Source organism: Poecile atricapillus, chromosome 14 (assembly GCF_030490865.1).
Source record: "Poecile atricapillus isolate bPoeAtr1 chromosome 14, bPoeAtr1.hap1, whole genome shotgun sequence".
In the NCBI taxonomy this organism is placed as follows: domain Eukaryota; kingdom Metazoa; phylum Chordata; class Aves; order Passeriformes; family Paridae; genus Poecile; species Poecile atricapillus.
The window spans coordinates 9,063,152-9,080,524 of NC_081262.1; the positions used below are offsets into that span (position 1 = coordinate 9,063,152).

Here is a 17,373-nt window from a genome sequence, read left to right on the forward strand (position 1 = left end):
AAGGGAGCCAGGGGATCCCAGAGCCCGAGTCCTGAGGGGAGCCAGGGGATCCCAGAGCCCGAGTCCTGAGGGGAGCCAGGGGATCCCAGAGCCCGAGTCCTGAGGGGAGCCAGGGGATCCCAGAGCCCGAGTCCTGAGGGGAGCCTCGGCCCCTTCAGCGGGGCTGAAGTTTCCAAGGCGTCAAGGGAGCCTGGGGCCCCGGGAGCAGCCGGGGCTGACAGGACCTGAGCGGGGCTGGAGAGCAGACCCTGCCCTGCTGCCATCTCCCCCTCCCCTCTGCACGGATCTGTCTGTGATGCCCCATGCCTCGCTGGGGTCCCTCCCAATGGAGCAGATCCCCATCCCCACGCTTCTCCCCATCAGGACACATCGCCCATGCAGGATTGACAGGGAGCCTGATGTTCAGCAGCCATCAGCAGAAAGATGACCAAGCCCACATTAAACACTAATTGAACCCCTAAGATTTCCCCATCTTCCTCACAGGAAGCTTCTAAAATGCATTTCAAAAGCAAAATAGTGTCTTTCTAAGCCCAGATACGTTTCCGTGTATCTCCATGGTTATCCATGCTATTCTCCAAAGCTATCTTCACACTTGCTGGAAGGGCTGGCAAAGCCTGTCTGTTACCAGGAAGGCAGACAATTCTGAGGAGATAAAAAAGGTCGCCTCCATTTGGTAGATATTCTAAGGACATTTCCCCAAAAAGAAGTGTGTACATGGTCTCTGGCATATTTTTATTTCTCCTGCAAGGCCTGGAAACTTACATTAGCTGGTTTGTTAAGTCCAATTCCTGAGAGCAGTATATTCCTTAGTTATGAAAAATCATAATAGTTTGGTCAAGTATACAGCAAAGAGACATGAGTAGATCAAAATCTTTTTTTAATTGCAATATCCAAGGCTTGAGACCACTGCAAGACCTGAGGAGGCTTCTGAAATTCTCCTGTGCCTATTTCCATATTAGAAATCCTCCTGATACGGCACGGTTCTGTTGGAGTCTTTACTCAGACAGATGGCATCCTGCCGCCTCCTTGGACTCTGCTGGGCAGCCCTCATCCTGCTGATACAGTCCTTGCCTTGCAGTCAGTTAGCAATGCCTGCAAGACATAGAGATTTCAAAACCAATTTCAGGACAAAAAGAAAAAAAATTGTATCACAAGGTTTCATCACAATAAAATGCCACTTTCATGGAACAATCCCTGCCCATCAGAGTTTCAACTGATGTGCATTTGTGTATCTTAAGTGAATTAGTTTTGAAAAACCAATCAATTCAGTGAGCCATGACAGATTTTTTTCTCATCCTTTGTAATTGAGATGGACATCCAGAATTACACAATATGCCACAGAATTATTTTCTGTAAGTATAGAAACAATACCTGCTGCAAATTTGCTGACCCTTCCCAATTAAGTCGAGCAGATCCTCTGCCCCTGTGATGCAGCAGGTGATTGTTGTAGTTTCATTACTGAGTAGCATCCCAATGGTAACGCCTTGAATTACTTGAGGGACAAGGTAATAGTAGCAATGTATTTTTAACTACACTTCAAATTAATTTAGCAAGGGGACACAAGAAAGCAACCTGGATACTATGACCAACAATTGCCTCCATCCACCAAGAGTTTAAGAACCACTGACATAGTGTTCAGTAGAGTAAATTTTGTGTCAGAAATCCTGTATTCTAGTGGTGAATTTGCTGCAGTCTGTGTGGTCTAATGCAGATCCCTCTTCAGAGTGCAGTTGTCTCCATTTGTAAAACGGATCAGTGATGTTCATCTTTCTATACTGCTTTTGTGCACAGCCTTAACACTGTAAAATATTATATAACTGCCAAAATAAAAGGGATTCTAGATTTGTTTCTACAAAGATAATTATATTGTAAAATTTGAATGGTATTAAAGATATTAGTTAAAAAGCTCATCAAGATTTGTGAGATAGAGTAATAATTATTCCTATAGCATTTTCTCAGTAACAGATTTCAATCAGTCAAAGATGGATAAGGCCATTCAGATACCACACGAGGAATTAAGAAGCCCAAGGAAGCTCAGGCCAGGATTTTCAAAACTGCCTTCTAAATTTCAGTCCTCAGGTACTGAACTTGGATACTGAGTAGCCAGCACAGACATCAGTTGGAGCTGTACATTCAGAAGTCTTGCTAAAAAATAAAGTGTTTAAATTTGGACCCTCTCAAAATAGAAATATATGTACTTAAAAGACCTGCCTTAAATTTCAGAAAGAGTTGATGACACTTGTGGAGATACGTGCCCTGTCTCACTCCTGGGTGTGTGTGCTCAGTCCACTGCACCAAACTGCCCACATCCATCCTAATGCACAACTCTGGAGTGACAGACACTGTGAACCACACTTTTCCTGCTTTATAATTCATGCTAATGATTTCTCGATTTAATATATCAAAGAAAGCTGCATTAATCTGAGTGTTATTTTTAGTTGGAATGAAGTGCAGATTGTATATATTTAATGTGCTGAAATAGGGTGGTAAGCACCATATTGCGTCTTTTACCCCTCGCTAATTTATTTCCTTACTAAGCAGTATGTCTGGAGAAACCAGCATGTGCTGAGGATTGCAAGTCACTCCTGACCCTTGGCTCCCTCTGATCCATAATAAAGCTACAGATTGAGAGAAAAATAATCACCAACAATGAGAGGGGAAGAGATGATATTTCCTCTTGTGGAAATAGGACGGAAGCCAAGGAGCAAAACAGTATTTAAGTACAGCAGAGAAGTACCAGTCACCAAGATCCTGGAGTCTGTGTATTTCAGATGGATGCCTCTTAAAAATTAGAGAGTATTCTTAGAGGAGTTACTCCCTATAGCTGCCAATTCTACTGTTGTGATGGCAGAATCCAATTTCTACCAATAACCAATCGAATTTTCAGTTGAATGGCCCCACAGACCAATTTCTGGGCATAGCAGCCTCAGAGCACATGTGATGTGTGGCCAATCTGTGCAGGCACTGAGAGCACAGTCCAGAACACATTGTTCCCGTGGCTCAGGCACAGCCCCCATGCGTGCACAGGAGCTCCCCCAGGACTCCCACAGTGTTCTTCATTAAAAATGTGGGCAGCATCTACCGAGGTCTCTGACCAGCAGGGACACTGTCCATCAGCAGCAAATGCTGCAGCCTCCATTGAGGCCTACCTTGTCTCATCCCAAACAGAATTTCCTTATCTTATGAGGTGTATTGATACAGAAATCCAACGTACAAATAATTCTAATAGCAATAATAATATTGAACCATTAGTTCACCACCAGTTTTGTGTTGAAAATCATTTTAGTGTAAAAAAGTTAATCTTTTGTTTTGGAATTCCAATTTGAATATCAACAAAAATAATTTTTTGCCTTCTTTTATTTGTATAAAAGACTAAGGAAACATTGTTTTATTTTTTCTGAGTATTTATAAAGCCACTTTGAATTTAAGTGGGATAGCACATGTAACCATCTGCTCCATTTCCTCAAGGTCTTTTAGAGGATATCTTTTCCTGAACAGTATTCCTCTACAACAGAGCAACAAATAAAAGACATCAAATTTCTTAGAACTTGCTCTCCTGAATTTCCTTATGATTATTACACCTTTAAGGCATTTTACATCTCCTAGGTGAGATGTACATCTCCTAGCATTATGTACAGTATGTGAGTAAATATCTGAGTTCCTGTCACAGACATCATCCCATCATAGATTTATTACATCGTGGGCTATATTAGTCCTTGTTTGTGTATATAAGCTGTTTCTTCATTGTTGTAGTCTAGGGCATTGCACTGCGGAAGAATTCGGGATTGTAACGGGAAGCTGCTAGACCCCCTCTCTGTTAGGATAGCAAAACCTGCAATTAGCCAATAGCACTTAGGTGTGACGTATGTAGATGGGAGTAACACAATGACCCTAGGTTATAAATTGTCAAATTCCCCTGCAATAAACGCCATTGCTTCGCCATCCATCATATTGATGTCTTGTGGGTAGATTGGCCAGGGTGGCCCTGGAGAGAGGCCACGGGCTGGCTCCTGGAATAAGGGTGTTAGCCTTGCTTAGAAAACCCACACTTCATATTCTGTTTATTAACAGTATGTTTTTCTGTTTGTTAAGTGTATATTTCCTTAAATGTCCTAGACATTATTTACATATTACCAGCAACAGTCATACATAACATACAAACTGAGCACTTCCATTTAAGTGACAGGTTTCCAAGTACTTGTTGCAGGAATTTCTACCTGACAAATACATAACCTAAACCAGTTTCAGGTCTTTAACTATTTAGGTCCTGAAAGTCCAAGGAAAAATAGTAGAATTGTAATTTTTTTTCTTCTTCTTCTTCTTTTTTTTGTTGATACAAGCAGTCAAATTATATCTGTTAAATTTCAGCCAGGGTAAAAATGGTGAGAAAACCCAAAGCAGTAGTGTCCACACTGGTTTCAGGATAGTGGGAGCTGCAGCAATCCTCTTCTGAATTTTGGAATCCACACAGAGCTCCTTAGAGAAAAGTCATAGTCTGCCTGCAGTGTGTTACATAGTTAAATTGACAGCATTATAACAACTCAGTTACAAAAATTTTTCAAAGTCTCTGCAAATCAAACTTCGTGGAACAGCTGAATGTCTGATGTGTAGACAGTGCTGGCTGAGAATCAAGTGTGCTTTTACTCACACCAACTGCAAGGTGCTCCGCAGGCAGCAGCTCCCTCTCCTCTGCTCGGTGAGACAGTGCCGTCCTGCCCGAGATGTTCTGTTACCTGCAGCCCAAGCTTGGCTGCACATCAGCTCATGCTGCTGCAAGAGCTGGCTCTTCAGGCAGCTCTGGGGAGATTTGTGCTGCTTGCATTATCCCTGAGAGCCGGGGCAGAAGCCTGAGAAGCATTGCATCCTGCAAGAGGGAGAAGCTGAATCGGGGCTCAGCAGCAATTGCACATTATGAAATGCTGCACAGTGGTGGAGCAGAGCTGGCGTGCGCCGTACTGCACTGCAGAGAAAGGCAGAGTTGCAGCAAGGAGCAGTTATCTCTCACTGTGGATGCCAATAGTACAAGACTATTATACTGTGAAGCTCTTTTGAAAAATTAATGGTGTACTTAATGCTTCACCTTTCTGGTGAATCTGAGAATTTCCACCTGTTAAAATAACTGCTTTTGCACATAAATTTTCATGCTCTGCAGACCCAAGTCTATGTCATGTTTGTTGAAAGGGTAATTTGAAAGAGGCTGCCAGAAAAGTATCAAGCCTTTAGGCATAATAAACCCAGGGAAATTTGTTTGAATGGTGTAATGAATCCAACTTGTTAATTTAGCTCAGTTTCGTTCTTATGCTGATAGTGGAGTGCTATGAAAATGAAAAGAAAAATTGGTCTAAAAGGTGCAGTACAAATAGAAGAGAAACATACAGTAAACTCCCCCAAGGTATTTATCCTTTAATCTTCTCTACTTTTAATTGCTTTTTCTAGGCTTATTTTGCTACCTGTTTTTTTAATGTGTTCCAGATCTCAACATTACCAAGTCCTTATCTCTCCATCTTTCCTTGAAGCCTCTGGAAAAGACTTTGATGAGATCAGTAGAGATGTCACTTGAGTCATACTTCGTGAGACAGCTCGATAGCCAGCCTTTATGAGAAAAAACACAGTATCAGAGCATGAAAAAGAGGAGCTATGAGTCCAGAAAGAGAGATTTAAGCAGCAGGTCCTTATCTCTCAGAGTTCAGTGCTCTGACCCAGACAATGTTCTGTAGGACTAATTTTATGTGTGATATACAACCAGATTATCTGGCAGTTTTGCACACATTTCTCAAGCACCACTCAGGTTTTCTCACAGCCCTTCTGAAGGGCATTTTTGTGGAAACTCACAAGTTGAGGTGTCCAGCCACAAAGCTGGCAATGGGACCAAAAGTAATTCCTAGAGAACCCATGACTCATCTGCTGGCCAAGGGACCATGTAAGCTCTGCTTTCATAGGAAACCAGCTGAAAAGACAAAATCTTTCACATCTCTGGATGTTTGCATGATATCATGCTAGCAGGGTGGGAAAACACTCATCAGCAGAAAACAAATCAAGTTAGACTTGTGGCATGTGGATAAAATCAGGGTAAACACAGGGAACAACAGCAGTTTCTCTGGTTCTTCTGCAAGCAGGGCGCTGCAGAGGATGGGCATCCCTGTGACAGCAGTCACTGGCACTATCTAGAGCAAACCCCAGAGGGTTCAAAGTCTCCACAAGGGGAATTGAGGCCCCAGGCACTGCTTGGTTGAAATCTCACCTGCATAGTTGTTATTGCATGTTATTTTTGTGAGAAAGGCTGGGTTGGTGTCTGAATAATGACACAATTCAATCTGAATCAAAGAAGGATAAATTGCCTTTTACTGCCAGATACATGCAGTGCAAGGACTCCTTTGAGCCTATGAAAAGCTTAGTGTGGGAGAGCTGTCTAGCATTATGTAAAAGAGAATCTGATTTCTCAAATAACATACACGCATTGTAACCACCAAATCATCTTCCCGTAGTGTCCTGTATAAATCACTACAATTTGCAGCTTCTCTAACAACAGCCTTACAAACCACAGCTTCCTTCAAAAGCAGCTTTGACTCATCTCCAGGCCAGGATGAAAAAATAGCATATGGCTTTGTGCATGAAAAGCACAAGTTATTCCCAGTCAACCTGATTTCTGACTTTTTCTCCAATTTTCAAGTTTTGCTATTTTCAGCTTTCATAAAGTTCTTTTAATTAAATTTTTGTATGTTTACAGAGAAAACTCCAAGGATTTACTCAGAAATAAGCACAAGAAAGACAGCAGATCTCATCAAGCCCTATTGGCATGTTCTTTGAAATTTTTATTTTGTCATAGCCCTTAGTCCCCAGTACTTGTGATTTCTCACATAAAAACATGTTATTCTATAAACTGCTGTATATATTAAAGTTTTCTAGTCAGGAATTTCATTTTTTCTTAAGTTTAGAACAGTCAGACCTTGATCAGGTTGGCATCTTGAAGCATAACATAATATTGTCTAATAATTCTGCTGTAGAAGAAAGCTTCATTATCTGAAGCAGAATGAGGCTTTAAACAGAGCACATCTCTCTCCTTCTATTTCTCATTGTTTTCTTAGACCACATTTATGCTACACCTTTTCCCAGTTCCCTGTAGCACCACCATCCTCCTTACCCACAGCCAATGCACACAGAGAATTACAGCCCTGTTAACAAACATGATCAGCCTTTCATTCAGCTAGAAAAGTTACATTAACTTCCTGTTTTCTTTCACATAAGTTCCTTTAAATTCTTATTTGAGATATTAATTAGGTTGTTTTCAACATATGGTTTGCATATGTTGAATTTGTAATCAAATAATTATTTGATTATTTCAGTTCCTTGAACTTGTTGTTCCACCTTGCAATAATCGCTAATGCACAAAGATAGTGCTTCATCATGGTGCTTTTTCTTGTTATTTCTGTTCACTGAATATAAAAACAGTCAATGTTTTGTTCTCTCAGCTCATTCATTCAAATGTTTTTGTAAAACACTGACAGTAGAAGCTGCCCTGCATTTATTCCATGTCTGATGTACCATTAGTTAAACACCTACTCTCCAGATAAATGGAATTTAGCTCCAAGCATGCAGACCCAGTCCACAAACCCTTTAATGACATGTTTGCAAATCCATAAATCCTGGCTGTAAGCTTTCACCAACACACAGCTGAAGAACAAGCCAAGCCTTTAAACACCCAGAAGAAAACTCATGATAAGACAAAAAAGTTCCTCTGAGAAATGTAGCCATATGAACCAGAGCTGCACATGGAAATGCTGTTTGGGCATAGCTACTCCTATGAAATACAATCCCATGTGTGGTGTGTGCATACATACATTTCTGTGTGTACTAACTGCATCCACATTATCAACTTCCAATCTGGGATCCAAGTTGGAAACAACAAATCTAAGTTTGAGTGAAATATAGCCTTTACCTTTTGAACTTCACAAGATTAAAAATGGCACTGAAGCAAATTACAGAGCAGCCCATCACTGCTGAGACACATTGAAGTGAACTGCTCAGGGTAGATTTCTAATGCATTTCCCTCCTCTTTTCCTTCTCCACTACCTGTGAGTGTGTTGGTTCAAGTGTGCTGGCTCCGTCATGCAGAGGGGGATTTCAGGGTGCACATCCCACACCAGCTCAGCTCTGGGTTGTGCTGAGCCAGCCACAGTGCAGCACATGGAAACAGCCCAAAACACATCAGGGAGATGCACATCAGCATTTTAAAGCAATTTCATGTGCAGCCAGCTGATGTTATAAATCAGTGAACAGAGAGTGATTTGCATAAGTGACAGGATATATGTGAGTCCTTTGGGTTTCCCAAACCCTACTTCATTTGAAATCATGTGCCTTAGTAAAATATGTAAATTTGTGCATTTTTGTTAAATGACTGAATTGATTAATTACTTCATTTTTTTTATTTATTTATATTCTATTAGCTGGATTCAGCTGTTCCTAGTACCTGTTGAATATTTATGGTCCTGTGTAGCACTAAGGTGGAGATTTGGAGGCTGTCTGGCTACTTACAGATTTCTGGGTACAGATGGACTCTGACTTACACAGGGAAGGTAACGGAGTCACTGTCCCCATCTCAGAGCCCTGCTATGGCCTTCTGCCCCAATAGCCAAATAACAGTCTATGTGTCCTGAGCTACTGCAGGGCATAGACTGACATATTAATGCAAACTAGAATTGAGGATTATGCTAATATGTCAGATTGTGCACTGGAGTGGGGAGACAGGGCAGGGAGCTGGGAACCGCAGCCTCAGCTGCCATCTCAGCATGAGCCATGGAGCTCTAATTCCCACCTTGAGCATGGGATTTGCTTATTTTATAGGCTGCCCTATTTATTTTTGCTTGCTTACTTTGGAAGGGATCTTTCCATGGTATTAAGTCCCTGTTGGACTATTTTGCAAGGATCCTTGTCCCTTGTGTCTCAGAAGGAAGATACTCTGGTATGATCAAACCCACTGCTGCAGGTCCTTCAGCCAGCAGTGATTGCTTTCCTGTGCAGCAGCTTTTGTAAATCCCAACTGATAACTTCTCTTATGTCTTGGTTTTCTCAGTAAAGGCTACACTTCTGCACTGACCAAAGTGGTTTGAGTGCACACACTCAGGCTCTTCCAGGCTGCTGGTGCCACTTTTACTGCTGGGCTGCTGCTGTCTCCAGTGCAGCTGTCCTCCATCTCCCTGGGAGCCCAAGTGCCACTGCTTGACTGACACCAACTCAGGAGCTGCCCTGGGGGGGTGCAGCCCATCTGCAGCATCAGGAGGCTGACAGCCCTTGGAGCTGATCAAACCCAGCCACAGATCCTCTCACTGCTTCCCTGCACCCTGCTAGCCCTGCTGCACTGCTCCCTCCCTCCTGCCCTGCAACAGAGCCCAGCAGAGTGGTTCTGTCCCCTCTCCTTTGCACTATTAGAGTTAGGCATTTTTCTTATTTTCACCTGTGTTCAGAACTCAGCAGAATGCCAGCTGGAGACCTGGAGAATGAGAGGGGCTTGGACTTGAAGAGCTATGCCAAGTAGCCAGGACAAGCATTTGGCTACCTCTCACATGCGAGGCTTGTCTCAGCATCCAGACTGTACCCACTGAAGACACCTTTGTGAAGCTCTGCCCTCAGAGCCCTGCTGTGTCAGCTCATGAGGGCTCAGCACAGACAGTCCCTGGCATAGCCAGGCTGGACATGCAGGTGAACAGCCAAAAATTAAACAGCACTCCTTGTTCTGAGGAGTGAGTTATGAAATACACATTCCTCGTGGGGCACTGGGGAGTTGCTAAATGAGTTTGTGATAGTCTCCATAGCAATGGAAAAGCATACTAAGAGGAGAAACTACAGAGAAGATGTATGCCAGAGATATGTCTCCTTGACAACAACCCAGGCATGGGACTGAGAGAGCTGCCTGGAGGAGCTAAAGCTGGATCCTCATGTCCTTCTCTCTGAAGTGACTCAGGACATTAGAAGGAACTGCTCTTAATAAAAGCAACAAGCACCAAGATAAGGATAAATTAAACCACTAACACTGATTTATGTGAGTTAGAAATATAAGTCTGGGTATAACAGTTCCTTTACATACCTATATGAATCATGTATGAATTTTATGTATTCATATGCTGTGAAGTCAAGTATTAAAAAATTATCAGTCCTACTCTAGGCCATGCAGCTATCTCCAGTTCTCCTGTTTCTTTGCCTTTCAAGATATTCTTTAATAACATGATCAAGGAGATTTTTCTTGTAGGACCCATGCCTTGTTCAGCACAGCAGGCAGATGATGATGCTCACTGAATTGTTGAGTCAATATTTTGTCTTTCCCTTGTTCTTCAATAGCTTGCCTCAGGCCTTCTTTATTTCATGCAGTGCAAACATACTCACAAAGAATAAATTCCCTCATGAAAATTTCTACAGCAGTTATTATAGCAACAAAGTTAAATGCTACCAAACTGGAATAATGCTAAAAATACCAGCAAAAAACCCCAAACCCAAAAAACCTGCAACTACAAAGGCAAAAAAACAAGAGACAGCAAGCCAAAGCTTCTCCAGCTGTGCCACTCACCAGCTTGCCTGAAGTCAACAAATCCAGCTGTTACTTTTACTCTCATGTCTCTTTCTATTTGCCCAGATTTTGATACATTACTCCTGCCAGGGACTACTGGAAGACTCCTCTCACATCTTTCTCAGCCCCTTCAGGGAGAGCCTGAGATGGCTGTGTGCTCCGTAGAGGAACTACAATACTTGGGGGGATCTAAAAAATATTCTTAATGAGTAATACCCAAACAAGCAGGTCATCATTCAGTTTAGTGCTGGGTTCTCCCCATGAACTTCTGCACTTACAACAGATATTGCTGCACAGACTTGGGAATGTAATTTTAAAACAAGGTGTAGATTGTTTTCTTTTTCAATCAGGTGCTGAATATTAAGCAAAGTCCATACCATGGTTAATTAACTGAACGATGAAGGTAAAGCATGATATTTTCAGGTAGAGTATTGCAATGCAGGAAGTTCTGTCACTTTAAATTTAATTAAAATCATAGCTGAGTTGGCAGAGGTATTGTTGAAATTAAATATTATTGTTTCCCTCATCATGCTTATAATTAAATGAAGTAATTGCTCTTTGATTGTTTAGGTGATTTAAAATTAATTCCATTGTTATCCTACTGCATTTATTAGCTGACAGATGCAAATCTCCCAGGACCATTGAATAGCTCTGGCCATGTTCCTCCTCCCTCCCTCCTTGCTGACTCTTCCCTGCTTTGGGGCTTGCAATATTCCCTGGAAACCAGGAAAAGCCCATGAATTCTCCTGCAGCAATGTCAGCAGAGAGGACTTTGCAGTTTGCTGCCAGCTGTCAGCTTTTATAAAAGTAAAGAAAGGAAAAGAAGGAAAAGGGAAACTCCAGTTTCCTGAAGTACCTGGAGCTCGGCAGGCTCTAGTCCTGAAGTGACAGGTTCCCCAGACAGGAGGCTGCTGAGGAGCCCTCCCTTCCTCTAGGCCAGCTGCTGCTCAATCCTGGCACGTCCTTCTGGACCACAGTTTGCCCCTGTGAGAGGGAGAGGGCCACCAAGGCACAAGGATGAATTTGAGAGCTGGGTTCATCCTACACATGTAATTGCTGGCACAGAATAAAGTACAACCACATTGACTTTGGGCTCACCCAGCACATTTTCTTCTAGCAGCATTATTACTCCCTGTGATCTTTCTGAGCATATTTTTAATTTTCTACATAAAATAGCAGATTTTTATTGTACTTAGCCCAAAGCTGTACACACTGCCCTACTCTCTGAGGAGGTTTTTCTTCCAGAGACCATGATGTCATCAGTGACTTGGACCTGGCTACTCTGGATACTGTGTGCCAAATGAAAAAGAACAGTGGCAAAATATGTCCAAGGCTGCCAACAAGACAGACCGTGGCACGAGGTGCCTGCCTGGGAAGCCAATTAAATCCACAGAGCTTGAAGAGAGCTCAGAACACTTGGTGTTCTCACACTTGGTGTGAGGGCACAGCCCTGCACATGGGTCAGGCCCAGAAAACACAACACTTCTGAAAAAACAGGGGAGATTTCCTTAATGTCTTTTATCTATAAAGGCAAAACTGACAGTCTTCAGATGTTCAGACGTAGATCTTGCTCACATTGTGTGAGTAATACCACAAAGATACACCACTTGTGTCTTGTGGCAAGAAATGGCTCTGTGTCAGCTTTGGCCCAGCCTTGCAGCTCACCATCCTGGGGTATCTGTTGTTGTTGCTGCAACACAGCCGGTTCTGGAGCAGGGAATAACAGCTCAAAATACAGCTCAGCAATTTCTCAAGGCAAGCACACAGACTGTACCTCTACCATCCCAGGCTCTGGGAGTGGCTCAGGCCCCTTAGAGGTCAGATATTCTCCTTGAAGTTCAGGGATTCCATACATAAAGGTGAATATGGCCCAGGTTGACACAGTGGCAGAGGCTCTATGTCTCAGCTGACTTCAGCTGAGCTACAGGTAAGCAGAAAGAGGGTAAACAGTAATGAGAAACTGCCTTTTGTCCTGCCTTTGCTTCTCAGAGATCTGGGTGGTTTTCTTTAATAGAAACAGATTTGGAAGAGATTTGTTAATATTTTATGTTAATATATATAATGTTATATATATCAATATATAATGTTAATATATTAACACCAAACTCAGCATAAAATAAAGTGTTCATGAATATCCCAGTCTCCAGCTTTGTAAGGGATCAATATTCATTCTGTACCAGATGTGGCAAGAGTAAATGTAGTATTAAGTGCTATTCAGGATATTATTAAACTATCAAATAAGAAAGGAAATTGGAATACAATTGCTATTGTAGGATTACAATATCAGCAGTGTGTGGAAAGACTTTCACTTACAATTAAGGACTGTGGTAAGAGTGAGCACAAAGCTTTGCACTTAACAGGGTGAAGGAATTGCACAGGATTTTTGGTCAAAGGAAGGTGCTCCCCTATAGGGCCCCATAACAAGGAATTTGTCCCCATACCTCTAAAACCACAAAAACCTTGCTCTTCTATAGGACATCTCCACCAATTCCTGAAGGTTTATTTTGCACTCTAAACTGAAACAAAAACATAGTGCTCCAACAAAACAGTGACCACACTGTACTCAAGCTCTGCAAGTCTGGGCCGTATTTGTTCGGAACAGCAGCTGGATCCAGATTTTGCAAATTGTTTAGGTCTGTATAAAAAACCAAGCTGTAAGCCTTGTGGCAGACTTGTCTTGTCCAAAATGTATCCAAAACTGCCAAGTGTGAGGATGCGCCCTGTCACAGAGAGAGCACAAACCTGAATGGTTTCTGGTGAGACACTGAGAAATGTGAAATAGAAAACCGAGTTGGAAAACAAATGAGCAGAAGTGAATCAATACATTGCCTGTCACATATAGAAGTGATTTTCAACATGATGACAGCTGAAAGTAAAAAAAAGGCATGTTTTTTACAGATGCAATCAGAGTCCCTGCCTGACACAAATCCATTGCAGCAGTAGAATGACCCCAGAGCTGAACCAGGGGCTGGGGGGTTCAGGTGGTAGCTTTTGATAGATGGGACTTTCCTCTTCTCCCCCAAGAAGACCAGAGCAGCAGCAAGCACATCCTGAGGACTGCTCTGCATGCTGGAGGCTCCAGCACCGGCCAGCCAGGGAACTCCACTGCTATTGAACCCCATCGGTTCAGCGTTATCTGCAATGCATTTGTCACCTCTTACCCAATTCTAGCTCTAACTGTGGGACATGTCCTCCAGCTCACAACCCAGACTGGAGACTCAGGGTTCCCACAGATGGATACAGTTCAACAATTCAGCTGCCTCTGTTGAGGATGGGCTTGCAGGGCAGAACTCTGGCTGTGCTGAGAAAATTCAGGTTTAATTGAGCAGAAAGAGATGTAACAAACATCTTTAGGAAAGATCGAAAGAAAATGGCTGTGCTTTTTTTTGATCTCTCTTCTAGAAACCTTCCCTGACTCACTATGTTTGTGTGGGTTTAGAAGTCACATCCTCTATTTTCACCACCTAAACACCACCTCAGTACCTGCTGTGATGTGCCAGGGATGAGCTTCTGAGAGCTCCCTCTGATGGGAGGAGGATCAGACACTCAGATACTGTCAGAGCTCACCTGAGTACCTTTGGGCACGCTGCAGAATCACATGCCCTTACAGAACTGTTTTTGTACAGCACAATACCAACTTTCCCACTTTTACTTTAGACCTTTCCCACACTGTGGGTTTTTCATCTCCCCTTCTTTCTCCTCACACCTCTCCATTTACTCTCTTGCCCAGGTATTGTACCCTGGTTTTGTTTCCACGTGTGGTCCCTGACTCTGTAGGTCAAAGACATCAGGCAAATGGATTCCTACAAACATCTCCAGCCGCTGAAAGACACAAACTTCCCCAGCAGCCTGGGAGAGCTTGCCATGGGCCAGCAGAGTCAGCTGCTGCTTGCCACCCACAGGCACTATTACAGACCAAGATGGTGAGCTCCAATCTGGATTTAGGTTTCTTTACATGCCAGGAAGCCCAGATGAGGCTTGCGAGCCCCCTCCCACCATGTGGAGCAGATCCCAGCGCCTCTCAGGGTGCTGGGGTCCCCTGGACCCCCTCTCCTGGCTACAGCTTCTGCAGGAGCCAGTGTGAAGGGGCTCCCTCCTGCCATGCCCGTGCAATTCTTGCTGTCAGCAGCAGATGGCCAAATATTACCACACATACATAACATTTACATCCAAAAGGGCACATAACGGGGTAGAAATCGCCTCTCCTTGCCAGCATTTATTTATAAAATGGCATATGTATACTTGGCATTTACCTTTCTATATGCAACATTACTAAATGTGTGACAAATGGTGACACTCATTTCCTTTCCCACTCCTGACGTGCTTGCCAAAGTAAAGAGCCTAAAGCAAACAAGTAGTAGGATAAAACCTTGTCCTAAACCGTGTAAACCTTATTTATAATTTCAAATTTATTTTACAGTATAGAAAAAGCCCCCAAGGCCCGGAGCCAGCTGCAGCAAAGCCCAGGTCAGCAGCAGCTGGTGGCAGGTGGCAGAGCGAAGGGCATCTGGAATTTGAATGCAGAAAGTGTTTCATTAAACACGTCAAAAGGCCCAGCGAGGGGTTGGGTTGGCAAACGCACAGGTTCATGGTTTTAGCTGTTCTGGAGGAGGTCACACAAAGCTGCTCTCTCAGTGCCTCACAAGAATGGAGGGAGGGGCTTTACCTGCACTTTGCAGGTAATCGGCATTGCACAATGTTTGAAAATAATCGATGGGTCACAAGAGCTAATGTGACAAACTGGAGCAAAAAGGCAAGGAATTACCTTTCCAGCAGCACCTCGGGGCATGCCTGTGCAGACAGTCGGGCACAACACACTGTTGGTTCAGCCAGGACATGTGCCAGAACACTGAAAACAAGGCTGGAATTGCAGAGTTCTGGGAGCACAGACACCTCAGCACTGGATTCTCCATCACCTCTTGGGGACAATGGCAAAAACACACCTGTGTTTCACTGCTTTGGACAGCACTCTCCACTCGTCGGTGCTGCTGTCTGCCAGACCCATCTTTCCCAGGGTTGTCTGGAAAACCAATTTAGTAACTGGCTCCACATCCTTCACTGTACATCACTTAAAGAGGACAAAGTGAGAGGGAAAAGCTCCATCACTTAAGCATGCTTTAAGGGAACAATTTTCCTGAGATGCTGTTTCCAGTAGCTCAGAAATTGCCATTTAATCTTAAAGTGATTAAAGATTACTCCCGGGTGCCAACCACAACCAAAGCAAAACAGCTCTTTGTGTACTACTTGTATAGCACTGGATTTTACTTTCCCTCACACTGAACTCTGTGCTAGCTTGCCAGAAAGCTGGGTAGTAGCACAAGCTACTGGAAAGGTCCTTGGTGTCACCATCAACTGCAGGAAATGCATGACTGCCCCATTCTCACACCCTACTTAATTTTTGGCTGACATTTACCAACAGTGGCAGCCTATGACTCTCACTTACAGAAAGAATGTAGGATGGCTTTCTAAAAATGCGTGATCTGGGGACCAAGGTGGCAAATAGGGCTGAATTGATATTTGATTTCTGCCTTTTATGCTAAATTAATAAGACTGCAGGTATGCACAGAGGGCTTTCGTGCTGAATGATAATGCTCACACCTCTTATCCCTACCCACAGCCTAGGAGGGGCGTGAAGATGCTCCAGATGGGGTCCTGGGTGTAAAACACAGCAGCACAACCTACTCCCGACTAAACAGGGTGTGATATTCAGTGATCATTTACCTTAAGCAGAAATCCAGTCTCTGGTTTGGATGCTGTTGGACTCCTCCTGGCAGCTTCTGACACACAGCAGAAACCCTCTCCTGCCATCAGTGTTCCAGCCCTGGTGCCTGACAGAGACCTTCTGTCTCACAAGCAGCATCCTCCTGAAATAGCATCTGTCCTTGCAATAACACATCCTCCCTGATAAGCAGGCAGTGGGTTATCAAGGAGCTCCTTGACCTCCAGTCCCTCCCTCAGCTGCCCAGATCAAACAGTTCCCCACTCCAGCAGCCCTCCCTGCACATCCTCGCTGCCTCCTTTGCCTGTGCCCAAAGTCCTGTGGCTCTGCATCACCACTCTCCAGCTTGGACACACTCCCTCACGTGTCTGCTCACACATGATGAGGGGATGCAAGTGCAGCAACAGGAGCTGCAGCATGTCCTGGAGGGTCTTGTGCAGACAGGAATGGGATGTGCCCCAAAATGCATAACAGCCTCAGCCTAATTTTTCAGGTCTATCAGATTATGGAACATGCTTACAATTGTGCATCAGCTTGGGCTTCTACCATGCTGGAAACCAGTCCCTAAAAGTCCTGTGTATTGTATTTGTTCCTGCAGTAACTCATTTCAGGATTTTCTTGCTTTAAAAGGAGCCTGTCAGGGCATCGAGACTTAAAAGAAATCTTTCTTCAGCTTAATGTATTTACAGACTTATCTGTAGCTCAGCAATCTGATTTGATCAATTTCAGTAGATATAGTTTAAGTACCAGAGTTTTGAATTTGTGAAAATTTTGTCTTCCAAGAGCCCTAATTCTAACTGAGAGAATCACTGACTTTACAACAAACGTAATTCCCCTCTCAGACACCAGCAATCCTGGTAGGCAGCTTTAGACACATGCAACTCTACATCGTGTCAGAGAAAACAGATCATGTGAAAGTAAAATGGCTCACCAAAGAGTAAACAAAGCATCCTGCCAAGGCTTATTGCACCGCATTTCCTTGGCTGTGCTTTCAGGACTTCCACAGGGGCAAGTTTGGAGCCCAAGCCCCTTTTCTGATGTCTGTTCCCAAAGCCAGCAAAGCCAGCGGGAAGGGTCTGCTTGCCAGAGGGGTGAG

General features: G+C 43.5%; 1 long non-coding RNA gene across 1 annotated transcript; it reads right to left on the reverse strand.

Moving 5' to 3' along the window:
- Window positions 1-902: 902 nt before the first annotated feature.
- LOC131584699 (uncharacterized) lies at window positions 903-16,402 on the reverse strand. Its single transcript, XR_009278785.1, has 3 exons — window positions 16,280-16,402; window positions 5,451-5,592; window positions 903-1,092 (listed from the first exon to the last, which is right to left on the reverse strand). It is a non-coding gene; the product is annotated as an uncharacterized LOC131584699 (long non-coding RNA).
- Between the last annotated feature and the right edge of the window lie 971 nt (window positions 16,403-17,373).